The sequence below is a fragment of the Ammodytes marinus genome (assembly GCF_949987685.1).
Source record: "Ammodytes marinus genome assembly, chromosome: 17".
In the NCBI taxonomy this organism is placed as follows: Eukaryota; Metazoa; Chordata; class Actinopteri; order Uranoscopiformes; family Ammodytidae; genus Ammodytes; species Ammodytes marinus.
Genome location: NC_137221.1, coordinates 7,817,139 through 7,840,872, shown reverse-complemented (window position 1 = coordinate 7,840,872; position 23,734 = coordinate 7,817,139).

Below are 23,734 nucleotides of genomic sequence, written 5' to 3'. Positions count from 1 at the left end.
TCCTCACTGCTGATAATCAAAGGTATGTGTAATTAAATTTGCACATTAATCACTAACATTCTTACACACACACACACACAGATATGAACATACATACATGTACATCCAAGTTCACATGTTCATCTCATTCTGTTTGCCCTTCCCCGATTCTCACACCATCTACCTTCTCCTTCAGATGAGGCCTTAATTGAGCCCCCCCCCCCTCCCTCCTCCCCCTTAGGAAAATAAAATCCTCTGCCGCTTGGTAAACGAATGTAGATTACTTTCTAAACAATCAAGCAGCATTTTGGACGAAGGGCTCCCAAGGGGCACACCTCCCCCCATCTAATGCAATTTCTTAGATGTTCAAGCAATAAATAAATAAATAAACTGCTCTCTGTACGTGCCGTAATTAATTTAGAACAGTGAGAATTAAATTATGGCTGGATCGCAGGCAACATGGTGTTGTGGGAAGGGGGGGGGGGGGGGGGTGCACTTATCATTGAGATGAAGGGGGGAAAGGATGGAGAGTGTTAGGTAGAGTTTTGTGCAGAAAGGCATGTGGTGATGTGGGTATGTATGTGTGTGTGAGAGAGGGTAAGGTCAAATTGTCAACGCTAGAGAACAACAAATCAACACTAATGGTTCACAGTAAAGTAACATACAACCATGTTATAAAAACTTTTAACTAATTGAAGTGCTGCACTTTTGATATTTGTTAAGAGGGGAACTATTCTGTGAGTCTCTAAACGCGGATACGCAGATTCTGAAAGCAGAAAGGTGGGGTTGTGCTAAATAAAGACATCCAAATATTTAGCCTCCGGACTTGCGGACTTACGGTTATATGTACCGTGATTGCTTCACATCACATCACATTAACTAAGTGAGGGCCCTGGGGCAGCAAGGGAATGAATCATTTCAACATATATGTTTAAATACTGTAACCGCTGTGCAACCCCGGGATGTATGCTTTGAAGATAAGTCGTAGCTGTATTAAAAGCAGTCATGTAGGTTTGTCCAAGTTGTGATAGCAGCTATTATTGGTGATTTTTTTTTCACTGTCAAATTTGTATTGCCAAAGACGTTCACAGCTGGCAGCCACATTACTGGAGCTATACGCTAATTTTCACCTGCTTATTAGAACACTCGCTTACTGCCATTTAATAAAAGCAATAGGATGCAAGGCCGTGTTTTTACAGTGCCGTGGGTCAGACCTTAATTCATCACATGATGTCGACTTGCCTTTCATACAAGAGTGCATATATAAAACGTCAGCAACGTGCAAAAAAAGGAGAGAGAAAAAAAATATTGCCTATGATTTTCCATTTGATTTACCACAGCTGATTGATGGCGTCGCCCCTAAACGAGAAGAGAATGAAAAATGTGGAGGGATTTTCTTTTCGACCGTCGGGGGAAGAGAGAGACAAACACGCCATCATCTCTTTGTGTGTTGTACAAGCGCTCGCTCGCTCCAAAGATACGCCAGGCGCGATCTGTCTTCCTCTGTGGGTTAAACACACACACACACACACACACACACCTATGTGTATGATGCTGCTGTCTGAGCGGATGGAGTGAGAGGAGGCCTTCATTTGCCAAAGTGTCTGCGCCGGAGCGATTGCCGGGCGCGGTGATGAATGGCTGATTGTGGCTCGGCATGGGGTGCAGAGGAAACAATTAGTGCCATGTTGATCCCTCTTCTCATCCTCCTCCCATGTTCTCTCTCTCTCTCTCTCTCTCTCTCTATTCCTCTCTCCTATAGTCAATCATTGTCTTTGGACCAGTCCACTGTCTATCTCTCTTTCTGTCTGTATCTCAATGACTTTTTTCACCCTATCGCCGTTACTATTAATATGCTTGGGAACAAAGAATAATTGAAGATGATTGAAGATGGAAAAAAGGGAACACGCAGATGAAGGTATGGCCAGAGGATAATAACACATTTCAGATGCTTATTGATTTGTTAACAGTGCCACCATATTAAAGTTCTCAGTCCATTTTTCCCTGCTCATACTTCAGTACTTTTATCCATGGCTTTTATTTGTCATTTTAACATTGCTACATGCTCTCTTCCTCCCATTCAAGCAAGAGAAAGAGAGAGAGAAAATGGTGACAGGTGAAAAATAAATGTAGTAGATATAAAAAGGTGCAGGTGAACAGGTGAGAGAAGGGGCTTGTTTCAGAAGGTGTGACGCATGTGTTAAGGGACAGAATGTACATCTGGGATGGGGAGGCCTTATTTCTGTTCCCACCCTACTTTCAAAGCTTGAGATTCACTCTCTAAACAATGTCTAGCTGCAGAAATCCACATGAGAAGACATTAGATCATCTGCAATAAAGTATCAGGGCTCTATAAAGAAAAGTTAAATCGTGAATGAATTGTATCCTTAGATGTTATTTGCTATACTAACATAAATATGTATTAATGCATTGCCTTGTAGGTCACCTGACTTCGTTTTGTCACCCTCCATTCTTAAACCAAGCCTACACCCTTGTGCATGTATTTTGTTTAGAAGTAAGTGTGTGCGTGCGTGCGTGCGTGCGCGCGCGTGCGTGCGTGCGTGCGTGCGTGCGTGCGTGCGTGTGTGTGTTCCCATACAGGACACATTGTTAAGTGCGTATGGCCCACATCGAGGTCAGGCTGATGAATGGCCACTCCTCCCTAAAGTGCTGGGCAGGACCAATCTGTTTATGTCACGCTGCTGCTCAGTGGACAACAATAAGTGTGTGTGTATGTGTGTGTGTGTGTGTGTATGTGCGCGCACAGTGTTACTTTGTGCATACATGCATATATTTACCTTGTGTCACATTTATTAAGAATGCATTAATGTTTTTGTATAATAAGAAGAGTGTGTGTCATGTGCATGTGTGTGTGTGTGTGTGTGTGTGTGTGTGTGTGTGTGTGTGTGTGTGTGTGTGTGTGTGTGTGTGTGTGTGTGTGTGAAAATGTGGACAACAACCGCAGCAGGTGTCAGAAAATGCTGCTTTGAAGTTGCAGATCCCGGGCAGATAAATCGCTCACACTGAGTCACTGATCATCACTACAAATAGGTCATGACATAAACAGGCTAAAGAGGGAAGGGTGGAGGTAGCACAGGCCGTCACATACCTGAAAACTTAAAAGTCTGATCTCAGCAGGACAAGGGAAGTAATTTTTTCTTCTTTTTTTCTAAACTAGCACGACCATTTATGTGTTGTTGAAGTGTACTTGAGCTGAATATTGACTCAATGTTTTATAAACTGCTCTTAATAAAATCCTCCATCAAAGTCTTTAATATATTGTGTATGTGTTTTGAAATACTAACAATCCATTATGGTGATTTGAGCCTTGCACCAATATTTAATATAACCTTTTATAGATATGGATATCTCCTTAAATGCCCAGTGATGTATATACTTGAGATGGCTGTTCCCCCAGCGTAATGTCCCGCTAGTTTCTAAAGAAACTCCAAATAGCTTTAGATATAGCTTTGGGGAGGTACGTCGATGCTGTTTTCAGGTTATTACCATAAGCCCTATAATCTTTGTTAAATGTTTTAATATGACAGGGAAGATAAAAATGGAAGTAGGTTGAGGTGGAGACAGAGAGACCGAGTCACAGGGAGAGAGAGAAAGCATCGCCATAATGAGAATCATGCCCTAATTCATTTCACTCAGGTAGTTAATTCAATGTAATTCACCACACTCACACACTTATCTGAAGTGCTTTAGAAGAATACGACAGATATAAAATCTCATTCCACGGACACAATGACAATGGAGAGACAGCAGACAAAAAAGGGAGAAGTTTGAAAAAAGAAAAAATATATTTTAAAGCTTCATTTCAACACCATGGACCATTTATTGGACAAAATTACTTTTCCTTTTGATGCCAGAGATGTATAGTAACGGTCTACACCGGTTGAGTTTTTTTTTTTGTGTCACCCTTTCAAATGAATTTTTCTGTCATAGGAAACACAAATAAATGTGAGCACACAGCTGTACTGTTGGCCGCCTTTAGCGATACTTCACAACCACACTAGATAGATACATGGCAAAGGTCAAGCTGATTTTGACAAGTTATGTGTGACCAAAAAAATAACCATTTTGAGCAGCTTCCAACGGCCAAATGCATTTTCATGTACAGGGTCAAAAGGATAGTGCTGCTGTGGTACAAGGTCTTGCTCTCCTCTCTGCACTTTACAGAAGACCTTTGCATTGAAAAGGGCACATTTAAACATACAGAACACACATATCAAACCTTATAGCCAGCCAGCATGACAGGCTTAAAAGTAGCACAAGGTAAAAAAAAACACTGACATTGGTAGCTTTTAAAACTGAGAGTTCATTTGTGAAAGAGCCACATAAGTAGATGTACAAAAAAGCTCTCCGGGCTTGTTCAGCCATTATGGGGAGCCCTTCTGGAAGTTTAGAGAGGGGCTTGAAAGAGGCTTGGGTAATGTGTGAGGGAGTGGGATGTGTGTAGGTGTGTGTGTCGCACGTGCCCAGTGTGGGTGTGAAAAAGGGGTTGCCAACAGTGACAGAGAAGCAGGACACTGGGTAATGGAGTTTGTACCAGTCGAGAGTGCATCACACTGACAGATGCTAGTCCCCCGGACACCATGGGGGAGGAAGTGCTCATTCACTCTCATTGCCATCTCGTGGGAGTCACACACACACACACACACACACACACACACACACACACACACACACACACACACACACACACACACACACACACACACACACACACACACACACACACACACACACACACACACACACACACACACACACACACACACACACACACACACACACACACACACACACACACACACTGATAAGTTACACCATACACAGTCATGGGAGGGCAAAAAGAGGCTATAGATTAACACACACACGACAAAAGCAGACTTACACACATGCTGTACACTACACATTACATACACACTAGAGCAATGTGACTAATGTGGCATTCACACACTTATTTTGGTCCCATGTGTTGACCCACATTTTTCCCTGGGAGCTTTCCTTAACCTTTGAAAAGGGTCAGTTCACTAATATGTTTTCTCATTTACTTTTAGTATCTGGTCTTGCCGGTAGTTTTGATCGTGGTGGATATGTTTGAGGCCTTTTTTCCTCTCACAAACACACACACACACACACACACACTCGCAACCCATTCACACCTCCATAGACACACACACGTACACACACATAGAGTATAATGGCACCATAAAGCTTATAGACAGGTACATTAGAGTGACAGGAGTTCACCAGAGTTGCCGTCGAAGGGTGTCATCTGATGATATTAAATGAAGGATTATGGAATAAGCCACACAATCTTAATTTTATTGTAGCAATATTTTACAGCTCTGGTAAGATCTTTTTCCTTTGTCATCATCCCTTTTTCTTTATCCCTCGTTCCTTTTTTTCTCTCTTTTTTATGCAATGGCAGGTGTTCGGTACATTTAGTACCCACATCTTGGGTGCAATGTCCTCACTTTGCATTACAGAAGACATTTTATTAAAAGGGAGGGTTTATTAAATGTGGTCACTGCTGGGGCCATTTCCCTTCTCTCTCTTTTTCTCTCATTTCAAATCTCCCCATTTTTCTTTAAGAGCCGTATCAATAAATTAATCTTACATTACCAGCTCTTATCTTGCTTAAAGCTCTCATCCAATTATAAAACTTATCCAGCCCCACACCCACGCCCCAACGAGTGGACGACAACTCTTTTCTCTGTCCCTATCAAACCCCTTTCTTGCTTTCTTGTAATACACAGATGCTATCGATGCTTTTAAGACAGGGCTACAGACATCGACTGAGTAAACACACCGGGTTCTCTCCGTTCATCCGTCCCTCTGTCTCCACTTCAGCCAGTAAAAAGATATTATCTATTGTTTATACCAAGGGAGAGGCAATCAGGATAAGGCTATTCACAACAAGAGGAAGTCCTTTCTGTCTGTCCTCATTTATACTTCTCCAGTGAGTAGAATGAAGCAGATATGCTTATTCCAATACCGCTAGCACAACCTAGAGTATCTACAGATACAAGTCCAATACCATTCTCTTGAAAAAAATTAGACTTAGACTTGTTTTTATTGTCATTCAATAAATGCACTAGTGCACATATTGAACGAAATTCCATTGCCTTGGCTCACGGTGGAGTGGAGACAGAATATATAAAGATAGCATGGAGTAAAATACTAAGAGGGTTGGGGGGGGGACGGTGGTGGATGGTTTATTTATTAATATATATAATTAATATATATATATATTAATATTAGGGCTGTCAAATTAACGCGTTAATTTCGATTAATTAATCACCGAAAAATTAACGCGATTAAAAAAATTAGTGCAGATTAATCGCACTTCTATAATGCACTTTAACCCGGTGCAAAAGTGGTGCGCAGCTGCACCGAGCTGAACCTGTAGCTTGCATACACGGCCCGCACGGGTGAAAGGGATAAAAGTAAAGAGAGAAGCTGGGGGAAAGGGCGGGGCCGAGGGCTCTATGGACGGTTTATGGGACGCTTCGGGCAAATAAGCATGAAGGTAGGAAGACATCTTACTTTATTCTCCGCAGTGTATGTGCATTATTGATTTAGTGGGTGCAACAATGTAGGTTCAAAAGTATCTCTCAATCTTCCTCCGTGTGTACAATTTTGTTTGCTAGCTGTCTCGTCTCCCGCGTAAACGGACACCCGCCCCGTGTGTGTGTCAATCTATTTTGCTTATGAGTACGACGATGGGGAATGAATCTGCATAGGCATCAGTGGCAGTGCAGCGCTGTCTGTTGTGGAGACAGAAGTTACGAGAGACGGAGAGAGAGAGAAACAAACTGTAGCAGGCTATACAGATGTTTATAAACAGGTATAAAAGTGTCATAAAAGTATGCGATTAATTTAGATTAATTGATCACAGAGCCTGTAATTAATTAGATACATTTTTTTAATCGCTTGAGAGCCCTAATTAATATAGTGTATATATAATTATATATTAATATATAACTAAGAAGTTAATAAAGTATGTGTATGACTGGTGAACTTTGCTTAACCTCGCCATCTTAAAACATCATGCTCAAACTGTGAAATCAAATATTCTACTGCCCTAAAGGAAGAAGTACATAGCCCCAAAACATGACTCAGTTATGCAATACTGCTGCACACCTCACACGATGAACTTTTAGCAGCATTTTTGATTAGTCAGCACAATTCAAAAATCCTAAATAAGAATTTAAAGCTCAACTTTTTCCAGTTGTGAAACTAACCATGGTAAGTTTTTCCCCAAGCATCTCAAAATGAATTGACACACTTGCTTGTACTTGTTTGGGATAGCCGTGTCGGAGATAAATTGTAGCTGTCGTGCCAAATGATCATGCATTAAAAACTGATATATTAACCATATATAAGGCATATCAAACACATTTGTTACTTTTAGCTAGCAGAATAAAGCTAATGAGATAGCGTAGGAGTTGTTGTTGGTCATTGCATTGCAACAAGCATGACAGCACACTCCTAATATCCTTTGAACTTCTGCTCTTTCTGGTAAAGATGCTAACAGCTGTGTTCCTTGTGCCTGAGCAGAAGTGTGTTAAAAAAACGTTCCTCACTGTGGCCAGACTGCAACTTCAGCATGTTTAAAACGCAACAGAGCAGTCCCCCCCTCCCTTTAAATATGTACACTTAACACACACTCACACACACACACACACACCTGCAATGAACAAAAAGTATCACAGAGAAATTACATCCTAACAAAAAACAGTGTCAGCTCTTACCACTGTAATACTTTAGCTCTTCGTTTCTTTTCACTTACCTGTTTTGGGAATGTATTTTTAGGTGTGATCTGGTGGTTTTATTCCATACATAAAAAGTGCATGTGCCATTATGGGATGCAGACATACTGTACCTTAGGCACCAAGCCAGTCTCAAATGTATCTCGGTTTAACCCAAACTGTGTTTTGTCTCAGTTTATTTGTTGTTTTGCAGCAGTGTGGTTGGTATTGGAATGAATAGAAGAAATGTTCTTCTTTTTTCTTTGTTCAGCTAATGGCTTTCACTACTCATACTAAACTAGGGCTGTCCTGAATCAGGACTTTTTACTCTTCTCAGAGTCAGCACTTCATACTGATGCATCGACTTAAGGTGGGGGAAATTTGTCATTCGACTTATGGTTCATGGCTTTTTCCTTATTGTATACATTTTTTCATATAAAAAAAGCATTATTAGTGATGCTTTTTCTTCAATATACTTTACCTACAAATATCAGAAATACACACATTTCACTCCCATGTGTCAGTACGGTAGACCTCACAGCTTCTTTTATCCGCCTGTGTTAGTCTAGTGTTTAACCTGTTAGATTCAAGTTCAAATGTATGTCTTCATTGTCTGTGATGTGAAAATGCCAGATATCCACAGCCAGAGAAAGTGAACGTGTTGGTCCTGGCCACACCACGGAGCATCTCTCCTGCCCATGGACATATAAAGAAAGCTCCTGCCTGGCTGCTGACAGCGCTGTCAGACTCAGTTGCATTGGACAGTTTTACCAGCGTCTGGTTCAAAAGTAGTTTAGACCACTTCACTGACAGTCAGCACCGGAGCTGAGAGCGTCATGCTGCCCTGCTCTGAGCTGTCCGCTGTAGAAGTGCCTCCCTCTGTTTCAATTACCCTTCTACACTTCCGTCACAGTTAGTTTGGCGCTGAGGTCATTCCAAGACAAGACTCGGTTTGTAAAGAGGAAGAGCCTGCTAGGCTTTTGCTCCTGCGTTGCTCCGTTTGGAGCTGAAGATGGAATATGGGTGTGCAGTGAAAACAACAGTGATACAAAGAAGCAGTAACAGACATATCATCACATAGTGTGTAAGAGATTCTCTTTCATACACATGTAGTTAAGGTAACCCCAGGAGTCGGCAGAGGAGTAACTGTAAAAGACCTGCCCAGCACCAATCAGCAGTAAGACAGTTTCATTTAGAATCTAAAGTGTAAATAAACAAAATTATAATAAACAAATATTTCCCTAAAAGTTGGTTGAGACCAAATATAAAGTGAGTTGTGCCCAAAACATAGCTCCAAATGAATAGCATTGCTCAGTAACAGCTGAATAAGTGACTGTTTGAGGACAAGTTTGTCATATCAACCTAAAAAAGTTGTGATATGTCAATGTGTTCACAACTCTTTTCTGCTGCCTCCAAGTGCAAAAAACACACTGGCAGTCAGCAAATATTGAAGGAAATATTCAGGGGAGGTTAATCTTCAAGCGAAAGAAAATATTTTTCACAAAGATCGTCCCCTGAACTGCAAAAAGTCAGTTTCCCGGTAAGGGCAGCAAAAACCAAAGGAAATACAACAATGGTACAGACATTTAACAGATAAGAATACCGACATGACAGGCAGCGAGGGAGGTTATATGTGAGACAGACAGGGGTGAAGAGGGTGAAAGAAACAGGTGCTCAAGGGTGAGAGAGAGAGAGAGAGAGAGAGAAAGGGGTTGCTTCCTCTGATCAACTCACTGATATTGATGTCCCCTCCATCACAGGCACCAGAATGACTGCTTCTGATGTCTCTTTCTCCACCTGCCCCTCTCTTCCTGCCTCCGTTGATCCATCTGCCATAGAATAGGCAGCATTAGAAGAGATAAACATAAAAAAATACACATGCACACGCATACGCATTGAAGCCAATCAGATAACATTCACACTGCAAAATGTCATCAAACATGCAGCCAAAGCCATTTCTGAGAAACATAAAATGGATGTCAGATTATCTCGCTCTTTTGTGTACCGTAATTTATTGAAATGACATGGAAATTATTTGTGTTGCAAAAAAGCATATGCAGCAAGAAAACAAGAGCACAGATGATTATAACACAAACCGGTTATATCGAGGGGTAGAATTACGACCATCATAATGTGAATGTTGTTTACCCGATCTCCTTGTGTTGATTACATGGAGGTTTATACCCATCTTTCATACACAGCAATAAAAACACTCTTTGAGAAGGCCAATTAGATAAAAAGGTAGAAATACGACGTATACAGGCAGCAGAAAGCCGTATATACACAGGTAGACACACCCCTATCTAAAGCACAAAATTGTGACACACACACACACACACACACACACACACACGCACGCACACAAACACGTACAGCCAAACACTCGCACAGGCGTGCCGGGCCGGCAGGAACAGCAGCCCACCGTAATGTGATTTTGTCTCGATTAAAATGGTGGGAATTGGATCTGAGGTAAAAGGCCATGTCAAGAGAGAACAAATGGGAGCGGGTGGCACACGGAGGAAGATGAACGACTGTCTGGGAGATGGAGAGATGGGATGGAGGGAGAGAGAGAGAGAGGGAGAAATGATAGTACAGGTGGGGGATAAAATCGGACAGGGAGTGGGGGTGCTATGGGTCTATATTAATTCATTATGGGGAGGGCTCCTCCCCTCATATCTGTAACCTTCCTCTCCTCCACACACGATGATAGCACTGACCTCCTTGTAAGGAGAGAGACGGTAGATAGAAGGTAGATTCATCCTCCTCATTTTGTTCTGGATTTCTTTCTCTTTCATCTGCTTTCAACCTATATGTGCCGCCTCCATTTACCGCCATTATTTTGCCGTGCTTCTTCATGCTCGAGAATTTTCTTGATTTTTTATCTCTTACTGTTAGTACTCCGTGTGCCTTAAATTTTTGCCTTTTCTCCCTTTCTCCCTTCCAGTTACTTTCCCGACAAATGGGTGACTTCTGCTACATCCAAGAAGCATATTACTGATATGTTTCAGTTTCAACAAAATGTATTAGGTTTACAGTGCTCTTCGGACAGAATTATAGAAGTACATTGAAAACTTCAAATATTACAAAAGAAAAGGGCCGGTGCTACAGTTTACTTTTTAAATTTACCTTCAGAGATTCTTGGTTACCATTTGGATAAATATGGCATCGTTATTTTTCCATAATTGCAACTATGTTTTATATAATTTCTATTACTGGCTTATTATCCTTAACTAAATTTCCTTTCTTCCCCTTCCATCTGCCATAGAATAGGCATCCTCTCCTATTTCTATAAGAAACATTGCATATACTAAAACAGCCTGATAGTTTTCTTTAATAATACCGAGTTGCTTCTTTCCCTCCTTTCCACACACACAGCTTTGACCTGACTGTCACTTATGTGATTATATCATGTACGTACAGACAAGAAGCTAAACCAGCCATCTTGTAGATGTCATGTTTTCATGACACATTTAACAGTATCTACACGACCAGGCTGAACCTGGAGACAATGATAACCCTATAGAGTATCTCTCTCAAGCATAGTGACCCAGAGTCTATATGACAGTAAACATATGTACTGTTAGGCTAAACATAGGCTGTACATGCACTGCTGACACTCGTATGTGATATGTAGTCTGTAAATGGGACAGCAACATTTCTAGCCATTGTATATTAGATCCATTGTGAGCGTAGATATTCTACCTTGCAGAATATCCATGCACAAAAACTTGATGAGATGACGTCATCTTCTGGAGGTAATGAACTGAAAGGAAGGACTATTTTTTGAGACAAAAATGCACATATGGCCTGCCTGAAGTTTAAGAAACACACACTGTAAACACCGCTTGAAAAATAGCAGCAATAACAGTGAAATGTCTTCTGATAAATCACTACATAGCCATAAGATATGTTCACTCCTGTACAGTATAAATCCATCATCGTCATACATCATAGTGCCATTGTCAGTCTCTACATTGTCTCAACAACACAGCCTTACATTATCAGTCAATTTTGCCGTTTGGAAAAAATCCAATGATAAGGGTTGACATTTAATGTAATTTGTATGCATTAATAAATAACAGCTAATGTATCTCTTTTGAGGGGGGGACAAAACAGCAAGAATGTATCCTGGTCAATTTCACCCAAAAACAAACTTCAAGCTTCAGAACAACTGACACAAAGATGCAGTTTCCTTTGATTGTGATATGCATCTTGATATGTTGTCAGAATATGGAAAAGCATTCTTATTCAATATGCAATGCAATAAGAATATGATCTAATAACATTATCTCATGTTTTTACATACACACACACACACACACACACGCGCGCGCGCACACGCAAACACAAAATTAAATGGCAGTGTTTGCGGTGACAAAGCCATATTTCCTTTGATAAAAGGTTGGACATGCTGTAATCATAGGATGAAGCATGATCACAGTGGCTGTTAGGACGGAGCCAGCCTGCATTGCAGAGCGCTCCCTTCAGGGATTCTGGGCAGAGAAAAGTAATCGCTGATGAATCTCCTGTTAAAAGGTCAATACAAAATATCAGCCGGCCAGATTGCTTGCGCTGATTTGAACTGGAATGTGTTGTAGACAGACATTTGGCAACAGCCAGAGAACAGTACTGGTGTTACAATGCTCAGTGGAAAAGGCCACCCTGACAGTGATAAAGATTTCTAAAAGCAAAATGGCAGTAAATTAATCTTTCTGAGGGGAGAACACTGTCGTAATAAATGAGCATTGCACTTTCCACAATGTGGTGGTAAAAAGGAGTTAACTCAAGGGGAGCAGTAGGAGTATTTTTTTTTTTTACGTGGTCAGAACTTTATGGACATTAGACTCTGTTTTCTGCTTCAGCAGTGACATATTAGCCAAAAAGTGGACAATGTGAGCATTTTTCCGTTTTGTGGGGGGGAGGGGGGGGTCAGAGTTGCTATAGCTTTGAGAGAAATACCATTATATTTTCCATAAAAAGATCAGCATTTTTTTACTTTCATTAATCTCTAGAAGCAAGCAGCACTATTAATCACTAGAACATATTCATGACATGATTTCTATCCTGAAGAATACGTATATTAACACTATTGGTGGTATAGTGTAAATCTTAATAAAAGGCTAACATGCCACCTATTCCAATGCACCATTGAGCTGAAACGCAATGTCTAGTACCTTGAAGGTAAAATATAGCAAACCCAGCTTATAACACTAATGAATGGTATATCCAATTAAAATCACTCTCTCATTGATTAATGTTAAAACAACTTGAGCACTTTCTAGTTAATGTCCTCCAAGTTATAATGAAAAGTACACCCATGCATTACCATTACCCATATATAGGTTCTCATATAGGTGCGGGTGTGTCCATGCATGCATTATGACGTGTGAAAGCATATGAGAAGAGAGAGCGAGACCGGCTGGGGAGATGGAAAATGGGTATGAATCAGTGTTGACCCCTCGACCACGGAGCGACTGATGAAATTACCCTGCTGCTGAATATTGTTTTGAATAGAGCCAACTGTGAGATAGCTTTCTAGACACACATGGGTGGAGTATGCAATCTCACACACACACACACACACACACACACACACACACACACACACACACACACACACACACACACACACACACACACACACACACACACACACACACACACACACACACACACACACACACACACACACACACACACACACACACACACAGTGTCACTAAGGGAGCACACTCGTGAAAGAAAATGCCCAATCTCACATGGGTTTAGAGTGAAAATGAAACAACTTGAAAGTTGGATGGAGAGGAATTTAACTAGGAAAAGTTGAGAAGGTGCGAGGGGAGTAAAAAACAGAGGCAGGTTCCTGAAGAGGTAAAGAGAGAGGGACGAGAGATGTATATGAAAAAGAAAAATGAAACAGACATCCAAAATGAATAGGGAGGCAAGGACACGCAGTGAAAAGGGTGAAATAGAGTGCAGCTTATTTGAAATGGCCCTCAGACTCCGACTTCCTTCCTCCTTTGCCAGTGCCTGAGCCTATAATGTATTGATCTGGGACAGGGACTGACTGAAAAAGAGTGAGGAGTCATCCCAAGTTTAGTCTGACTTACCGCGCTCTCAAAAAGACAAGAGTTCAACATGATGAGCTTCAACTTAGTAGTTCTGTCTCACTCGGATTGATCTGACTTTATTCTTGCTTTCCTTCTCCCATTGCTCTCTAAACTTTCAGTTTGTTGCCATGTCACGATATCCAGTGATCTGAGATCCGACAGTACGAGACCGCACCTCTGGGAATCATGTTTTGGCCTGAAAATGTTCATTAAAAGTCTCCTCACGTGGCAGTCTTTCCATCATGGCTCGTGTGTTCACAGGACTTCAACTTCTGGTCTCAATGAGAGACGGATCGGATCATCTAAAATCGGCAGGTATTTTTCTCATCTAATTTTTAGGTGGAAAAATGCCACTCATTCATTGGTTACAGATTCTTAAAATATCTGATATGTTGCTTTTCTTTGTCATATATAAAAGGTAAACTGAATATGATTTTGTTCAAGATGCTTTATTGGACATTGCAAGCGTCCTGAATACTTCAAATCTACCTTTGAGAATTGAGTTTATCATATTCAAGATAATAATTGACATAGTTTGTCGTTTAGCAGTAAAATACTTTAATACTAAGCATTATTTCTAATCTGTAAAACAATGTTCCTTAATCGTCCATATCGAATAAGTGTAATCCTGTTAAATGTTACAACTCAGGCGGTTACCCTTTAAATTTCTCTGAGCTAGATTTTCATTAGTGCAAAATACTTAACTGGCTGAATCATCAATCAAGTTAATAGAATGGTCTCTTCTCGTGATTCCAGAGGTATGCATTTATTTCCGCATTTACTGAATTTTACTCCTAAAGCCTTGTGTTCTAGCTCCACCTTAATCTGAACAGCATTGCAGGAATCACAGGACAACACCTACATCTGTTGCATTTCCAGTATTTGTGGCCGATTTCAGTCACAATAACCATAATCATGTTACAGTAAATTGCATTACATGTAATCCTCAACGTGAGATCTATAGAGTCTGGAGTTCTGCAGCCTTCTCCTGTCCGCCTGGGGGAGCAGATCACTCAGCGTCGTAGTGGCATTAAGAGAACATCAGGCAGACAATGGGGAAACCATGACAGGGAATCAACGTTGTGTGTTTTGATTCTATCATGGTGAACAATGAAGTATTTCCCCTCCGAGGGCCAGTGTTGAGATGCTACAAGAAACGGCAGAACTAATGCAGAGAACGTCTTCAGGGGATGTGGAAGATAAGGAACATGTCAGTCTGCTCATGGAGATGTTTTCTGCACAACAGCACAGTCGCACGGACGCAAACAAACACACATGCACAAACTAACACACACACATACACACGCCTGACAAGTACAAACAACAAATGAAATCATTCCATGTTTGTCAAATCCTAATGGACACTCAAAACATCTTTGTACTTTTAAACTCTTGTATGGCTAAGAGATACTCTCGACATTAAAGTTCCAACCGTCACAACCTGCATGACGATCAAACACAATCAGACAGGAGCACCACAGACAGACCTCCAGGATGAGAACTGTTCAGAACCTCCCATCACAAAATCATTCCCATCACACTGCATCTATTTGATCAGGACAAGGTATGCACTGAAATGACATTTTTGGCCAAAACCGAAACTGGAAATAATGAAACAGTCGGCCAAAGGCCGAATACAGAATGCGTTTTTTATTTATTTGCCCATTTCTTTTTCCTTTTTTTTGTATTTCAAAGAAAATATCAAATTGCAGAAATCTTCTATTAAAATATAATGAACACCGAACATTTTTTACATTCCAGCTGATATTATACCAACAAAGCACAATATAACTTACTTAAGATAAATTAGTAAAATAAAATATGTTTGTTAACCATCTTTGACTGATCACTCCACATTGGTTTCCATTTTATCACAGCATCAAAAACATCAATGTTTTTTCACCAAATACATGTGGTTACCAAACATTCAGAGTATTCCTAATCAGGACATATCATGTTTTTTCCCACAGTTTTCATCACCCACATGTAGAGTAGATACCAGTATATGCATCCTGCACAACTTCCTCCTTTTCACCACGGATCCTAAACACACTCACATTCTGCCGTTCCTCCTCCTGTCTTACTGCTACGAGATAAGAGGAAGACCCTTGTGTGGGTACGATCATATTTATGTTCCACGTGGAGGTCATTTATTAAAAAGAAAAATGGCTTATAACCGGCCACGCATGATGATAACAAAGGATGGATTCTCTCCTCATCCTCTCGCTGTAAAATGACTGGGATCCTCTACTCTCTCTCTCTCTCTCTCTCTATCTCTCTTCTCCACTTGTTAAATCTATACATTTCTTCTCGATCTCACACACCTCACACAATCGCCCTTCTCTTCTCCTGCTCAGAGCCGATTAACTCCAGGGACAAATTGCAGCCTTGTATCTATTAGTGCCATCCAGGTGCTCTGGCCTATCGAGCGATCACAACTATAAAAGGTCTGCAAAGTACAGCGCACTGCCAAGCCCCTTAGATTTAGATGAAGTCCCTTTATGCCGCAAAGGACAAAGGAACATGACAGTTTGGAGATTACATCATGTTGGTTTCGCACCAGCTATCCGCTCTGCAGTCCGGGTGGGCAGCAGATTTACGATCTATTCACATTATTCTAACTGGCTGCTCTCGCTGTCCTTCTGAAAATAAATGATTGTACACACAGGGAGTTGATTTAATTTGTGCCATGCTGCGTCTCTCCAGCCAAATTAAACTGAGTGTTTACCAGGGACGGAATGCAAAATGGCCACTACACAAAAGACTTGCAAACTGTAGGAGCCCTGGCAGCACATGAATGTAAAGAGGGAACAGTGTGAACTCTGCATTCGCTCAGCTGGGGATGTGTCGGGAGGGAAGACTTTTAATTATTTTGCCTCTTTGTGAAGAAGAATGCTATCACGTATGATGTCACCGGGCTGTGTATGGAAGCTGTAACACCTACTCGTCGCAAAAAGTCCTCTCTAAATCAAAACAACACAATATACTGTTTGTATATGACATTCAAAAGCATGTTCTGCTCTGATGCCCCTTTCAGCATGATGACATTATTTGTCAATGCTTTCCAAAAACATTACAACTAAACATGGCAGAAATCAAACCTTGGTTTTTGCTTTCTTGGCAACATTTCATTCTTTACTTGGCACAGTCATAAGAAGAGTGAACATATCTATGGCCACTGGATGGATTTGTCACTTGAATTAAACATAGGTCATGTAACTGGCCACATGCTGAAATGACTAATCATTTTTCATCAAGTCTGTCATTTACATAAGATTTCAGACTCTTGAATGTGGCACTCCAAATTGTGATCAGGTGCGTCCCGTTTGCTTTAATTATCCCCGAGAAGTGTCTGGAACTTGATTGGAGTCGATCTGTGGCAAACTGAATTGATTGGACATAGGTTAGAGAGGCACACACCTGGGAAGAACATCCCAAATCCAGGTGTGTAATGCTTGCAGAGACTTACTTGAAGCTGTTACTGCTGCCAATGGCACTTCTACAAAGTAGTGAATCCAGGGTCTGAATACTTATGTAAATGGGAGACTACGGTTTTTGATTTTTAGTAAATGTACAAAAAACTAAAAAATACGTGCATCCACAAAGCCAGGCCTTGCTGGTCCTTCATTAGTTATTAATGCTTTCAGACAACCTTCGTAACAGGAGAGCTATTTCGGGGGGCAGAATGATTTTCGAATCATCTGCCGGCGAGCCAATCTCTCCCCGTGCTCATCACTCTCCCGCCCAACTCTCATCACTTTTTGGTCCGCCGTTCATCACTCCTTTCTCTACGGCCACGACATGACAGGTGGGAGGGTGTGTGTAGACGTGTGTGTGTGTTTGTGTTGGTGTGTGTGTGAGAGAGAGAGAGAGAGTGAGGAAGAAAGTTCTTGTGGTTGGATAATGCCAGGTCATGATTGTCTGACACTGCAGTTAAAGGGTGCCCTCTATGGGTCACGGAGCAAACTACATAATGAAACAAAAAGGGCCACAAAGGTCAAAAGAGGAAAATCGTTAAAACCTTTAAAAAAAGTAAATGTTTTGAAATGATTCTTCAAATCCAGAGAGACTGTTCAAATCATAATGTGTTCTATTTCTTTCCCTTTCCCATTAAACAATTTTTGTCCTTTTAAGTACAGATTTATTCTAGACGAGATGAGGATAGAAATATACTGCAGACTTTCAGCAGCATCCTCTGTGCAGCAGTAAAGTTGAGGCGTGGTTGTACTGCTCTATGCCACTCGTCATCGTCCAGTCGAATCACTTTCATCATAGCACAACCCGCTCTTACAAGAAACGTTTCCTGGGTTTTCCTGCCAGCATTGACTGATCATCTCAGAGATGATCTACCTTCAGGCTGACAGCTGAAAATGAAACTAAAAAACAGGGACAGAAGTGGAGGAGGGAGATGTGAAAGTGCATTTTCCAAGGCAAAGGAGCACGGAGGTGAGGTGTTGAGAGCTGAATGGGGAGAGGAAAATGAGATGAAATAATGACGTTGAAAATAAGAGCAAGCTGGATAGCTCAGTAGGTATTAGGTAACACCACTGATACAGGATTCCAGGGTTTGATTACTAGTCAGGGTGGGAGCAAGACCCTTAATACTAACTGCCTACCTTGAGTTGTAAATCGCCTTGGATTAAAGTGTCCGCTAAATGACATGTAATCTAACAATGAAGAAAAATGAAAGCAGCCTAAGCAGCATACATTTTTCAGTTAGGTGCAGACTGGGAGCTGTGTCATCACACCACCGCAACAACAACAAGTAGAGATGGTAGAGTATATGAGGGGAAAGTCTAACTGTGGAAAAACAAACTTTTACTGAAAGTCGTAAAGACATAAAGTGATTGCTTGTCTGTGTGTGTTGCATATGAGAGAGAACATCTCCTGCATTCCCAGCAGGTTTCACTGCACATCTTATTTCACTTCAAACACACACACACTGAATCATAATATACACACACACACACACACACACACACACGCTTGAGTTGCCTACAGACTATTCCACAATAAGAAACTCTGGTGCAAAATCCCAAAATACCATTGAGCGTGTGATCCCAGCTCATCCTTCTTCAGTTCTTTTTCCCTCCTTTGATTTGTGAAATGGAGTTTACCCAGCTTTGAAATGACAGTAGAAATATCTTTTGTAGCATCTCGCATGGTATTGATGGTTGCATCTTTGCTTTGTTCATAGTGAAAGCTGTTGTAATGGCACTAGATTGGAGCTACACTGTTAATCTACTGGGCCGATATAATTGGCAGCTAATAGTTTATTGCAGATGTGTCATTAGCGGTGTACATGACAAATTACTGTTCAGTAATAACAATGATTATATACAAGTTATTTAGAAACAGCGTTTGTTTCTTGTTCAATTAGAATTAATTATACACGTGTATTGTATAAAATGTATGTATTGAGGGCACAATTCCTTGTTTAATAAAAGTTCCTTATTAAAGTAAGAGAAATCATGTATTTTCCAGGACTGGAAGATTATGTGGAACCGACAGCCTGTAATGTTCTTCTCTGGCTAGTCCAACAACTAACAACAAACATGAAGGTGTCACTGCAGACAGTATTCTATTAAAGCTGAACCAAGAGTCCAGAGAACAAGCTTTGTAACAGTCAAAGCAAGGGAACAGCAAAGCTATGGTCTCATGTGAGATACATTGTTGTACACACTGTAAATCTGGCTTCTCGGAAAAAAGAAAAAAGTCAATGTGCTACTGCTACCGAAACTAAACAGTGTGAAATCCCCTGGGATGAGTAACACTAACACAACTCAGTCTGTGTCCGCCTGGTTCTCTGAGAGCAACAGACACAGTTCACTGCTGTGAAGAAAGTATAGAATGGGCAAAGCACTGATCAGCCCGTCTGAATCAGCCGTGATTCTCATCAAATGTAGTGGAAGAAAGACCCGCCATCTTTGTGATTGCCCCAATCCAGACCAAACTACCAGCTACACAAGAACATCCGCCCAGTGCTTTCTGAAATGAAATTCAAAACCTGATGGCCGGGAAACAAATAAGTCCAACTTTTACTTTTAAAAAATTCTGAAAAATAGTCTTTGCTTAATGGAAGTTATGACAATTCTGAGGAAAGCAGCACAGGTGGACATTCTGCAAAGATTGTTCAATAGAAAAAAATTATTTAACCACAAATAACCAACTCTTCACCAAATTAGTTTACTCTCTTTTTCCTCTGAAAAGTGGCGTCAGGTCATGTATTGACTGCAGCTAATTCCCTGTGGAATAGTTGGGGTCATAGGAGCAGTCAACATAGCTTTTTCAAATGTGTCGTCTATGCAGCAAATAATTCATACACATTATACAATGCACTGTTTCAAAGTACTTAGTTAAACCAGTTTCCACTATCTGCTGAGAAACACACAGTACATTCTAATAAATGACATTACAAATAGTATGCGAAGGAACCCATTTGAATTTTTCTCTCTCTTAACTGCACTGTCCTGATTTATTGTTTACAGGAGGGTTTTTTTCTTCATCCAACCGATGTGGGAAAAAAACGACATAGCAGAATTAAACTGCATCTGTTTATGCTCCATTGAATCATATCGCATCATTCCACATTATGTCACATCACACGCTGAAACGAGGCAATACCACGGCAGCCTTATATATCATTTATGAATGGGATTTGTTGATCATATGTTGTATCATATCAATGTAAGAGGGAAAGATAGTCATCTGTTTTCTATGATGAGAAAAAGGCAAGCTAGCTAGACTGACTGCCATCCCTTCAGCCAGGCCTGCAGTTCAAACCCATATAAACTTGAACCAGGTGTAAACTATGCCACTCATCAGTCACAATCTATTTACACCTATAGCCCCTCAGCACTTGTGTTGTCTCTCAGTGTCTTACAAGAGGTAAAAGAGCAGTCCTGGCAACATGTCGCTCTTCTCTGCCTTTTGACATCTTCCTACATCAAACCTGATTCAGGGAATAACTCATTCCAGAGACACATATTGAGGCACGTTATAATCCTTCCATTGAGACCAGAACAAAGAAACCCAAAGACAAAAACACAGAAAAATGTGTCAGTGTCTATTGAATGGCGCTCACGTATAGCAGTATGAGGGCAAGACTACTGAGTTGTAGCGCTGCTTGCTACAAGGAAACTTCACAGCCAGATATAAAAGGGCACCGCAGGGCGACAATAAAACTGAGCAAGAGAGAAAGAGAGAGAGCTGTGCTGTGCTGCGTACAAAATGAAAAACAAGGGCTAGAGCCTCAAAAGACAGGGACAAAAGAGCTCTCCCCCTGCTGCCTGCTTCTCGGACATGACTAATAAATCACCTTCACACCATCAATCACCGGGCATCAAGAGAGACGCACAAGATCGATGCAGATGCCTTCATACCTGAGGAAATACAGGGAGTAGATACAGAGACCGGCTCTGTCATGTATACAGGGAAGCACACACACAAGGGGGAAAACCCCAGGGGCTGCACACAGCTACTAGATAGACACACACACACACATATACTAGAGACAATGGTATAAAAAGCACATTACTGCCATTAATCAAGTGTCAAAAGTGAGAATCTACATCAATGATACAGAATGGGGGAGATTTTTTATTTTTTTTTAAGTTGTTGAATTCACTGACAGAGACAAGTTAGAAAGGGAATTTATAGTGTGTCGTTTGGCGGAGTCAAACCCAAGGACAAGATGATTTCTGTAATACTGAGCATTATTGGAAAGCTGGAGGAGGTTCATGTTCCTTCTCTCCTTGTCACTTCGCTTGCCAAATCTCCAGAACAGAGATGGTGGTAAATGCCATTAAGACCAATAGTGATAGTAGGAAAAATATATTTAGTTTTAGTTTCCCTTTGAGCTTAAAACAACCACAGACACAACATTTATTTTTAATTTTTTTTTATATAAATGGGAGTCAAGGGCATGATATTTTTCATATCAAGAACATGACATTTTCACACGCCAGTCACTTTCTCTCTCACATGCACACACACACACACACACACACACACACACACACACACACACACACACACACACACACACACACACACACACACACACACACACACACACACACACACACACACACACACACACACACACACACACACACACACACACACACACACACACACACACACACACACACACACACACACGTGACATGTATACAATCTGATTAAATATAGAGACAGGTTCACTCACCTAAATGTCATATGACCTAATGAATGTCACAGACACAAAGCAGAGAGTATGGAATCCAATTAGATAGAAGTTATTACTTACTGGAATCACACACAACACATTCAAAATAAATATTTTAACATGACAGTTCAAGTATACATTTCTCAAACCAGATTTTAGTGCATGTGTGTCATTTGTCTTAACCATATTCATTTTATTCATTTGTATCATTGTTTTTAAACGTGAACTGTATAGTCCTTGGTCAGCCCCTTGTGTTGATTATGACATACTCCTGTGTGTGTGTGTGTGTGTGTCTGTTGTCTGTCTGTATGTAAATATATGTACAAACTGTGGACTGTTGAATTAAATTGCCCCCTGGGATAAATAAAGTTGTTTGAATTGGACTTTAATTTGTTGTTTAAGGGTAATTGCAGAATTAATCTTGTTTGTTTTAATTTGTTAACACACCTCTAAGGCTGTGGGTGCAGCTGGGACATAAAAACACTTTTGGTCAATATTGTGCATCTCACGGCTCAGATCAACCCTTCTATAAGCTCACATACAAACAGCCACCATACAACAAACCCACACACACACCATGTCCTTACACACAAACACGGCAGGGTGACAAGAAAATACAAAAACTATATCACAGACAAAGTAAAATGTCTGTCCCCTTGGAGGCAGGTTGCTGTTGGAAACAATCAAAGTTTTTTTTCCTCAGAACCATACATCCTATATAGCTTCCTAACTTTCTCCCCTCTGAAAAAAAGAGTTGACTTTTTGAACTCTGGCAACTTGTTTCTCTGGAGGACTCCAAGCAGAACATTCAGTGAAATGAAGTTTTGGTTTTAGTGCCAGCCCTCCCTGCAGCTATGGTAGAATAGAGGGGCGAGCAGAAGGAGAGGGCAGTTTAGCACTTTGTCAGCCATGGATGTCGCCTTCAAACGCCTCATACCCATCCAGGCAAAAGTGCTGAGAAACATGGGAGACTTCTTTATTTTTAACACAGCCTTCCCTAATCTAATTACCTCAGCAATTAGACTGCGCTGTCGTAAGAAATGAACTCACAGAAGGCAGCGAGAGAGCTGTCACATGCTCTGTTTGGGTTGGCCGGCTCCAAGACGGAATAGGCGCTTCTGCAAGTTGGCATAAAATTGTCCGTTTTTCTGCCTGTGGCGGTCGTGTGTCGCCAACTCTTGTGTGTACATGCCAGTATGTGTGTGTATTAGAAAAAGGAAACTCAGTCTGCTTACATATAGATATATGTGGGTCTGTATTGGACTTTCTGGTTTTTTAAATACATTGTTCTTCCCATATCATTGGCAGGTATAGTTCAGCTTCCTTCAGTCAGTGTTTAATGTCTAGAACCAGGTTTTCAGGAACACATCCATACCTCCTCAGTGATGTGAGTGAGTCACATGTTTGGACGACAGCCGGAGAGCTTGTTGGCAAAAGGTAGAGACACACAGACGGAGAGATGAGAGGCAGCACACGGCTTGGTTTAACTACAGACGGGCAATCAAGGCAGAGTAGAGAGAGAGAGAGAGAGAAGAGAGGATGAATGGGAAGAGGCTGAAGGAGAGGAATTAATTGTGTGTGCATACGGTATATACATATATCTTTACTGCCCTGTCTCAACACTCCGTCTTACTACAAAGTCAAACCAAACCTGATTTATTATGCATTTC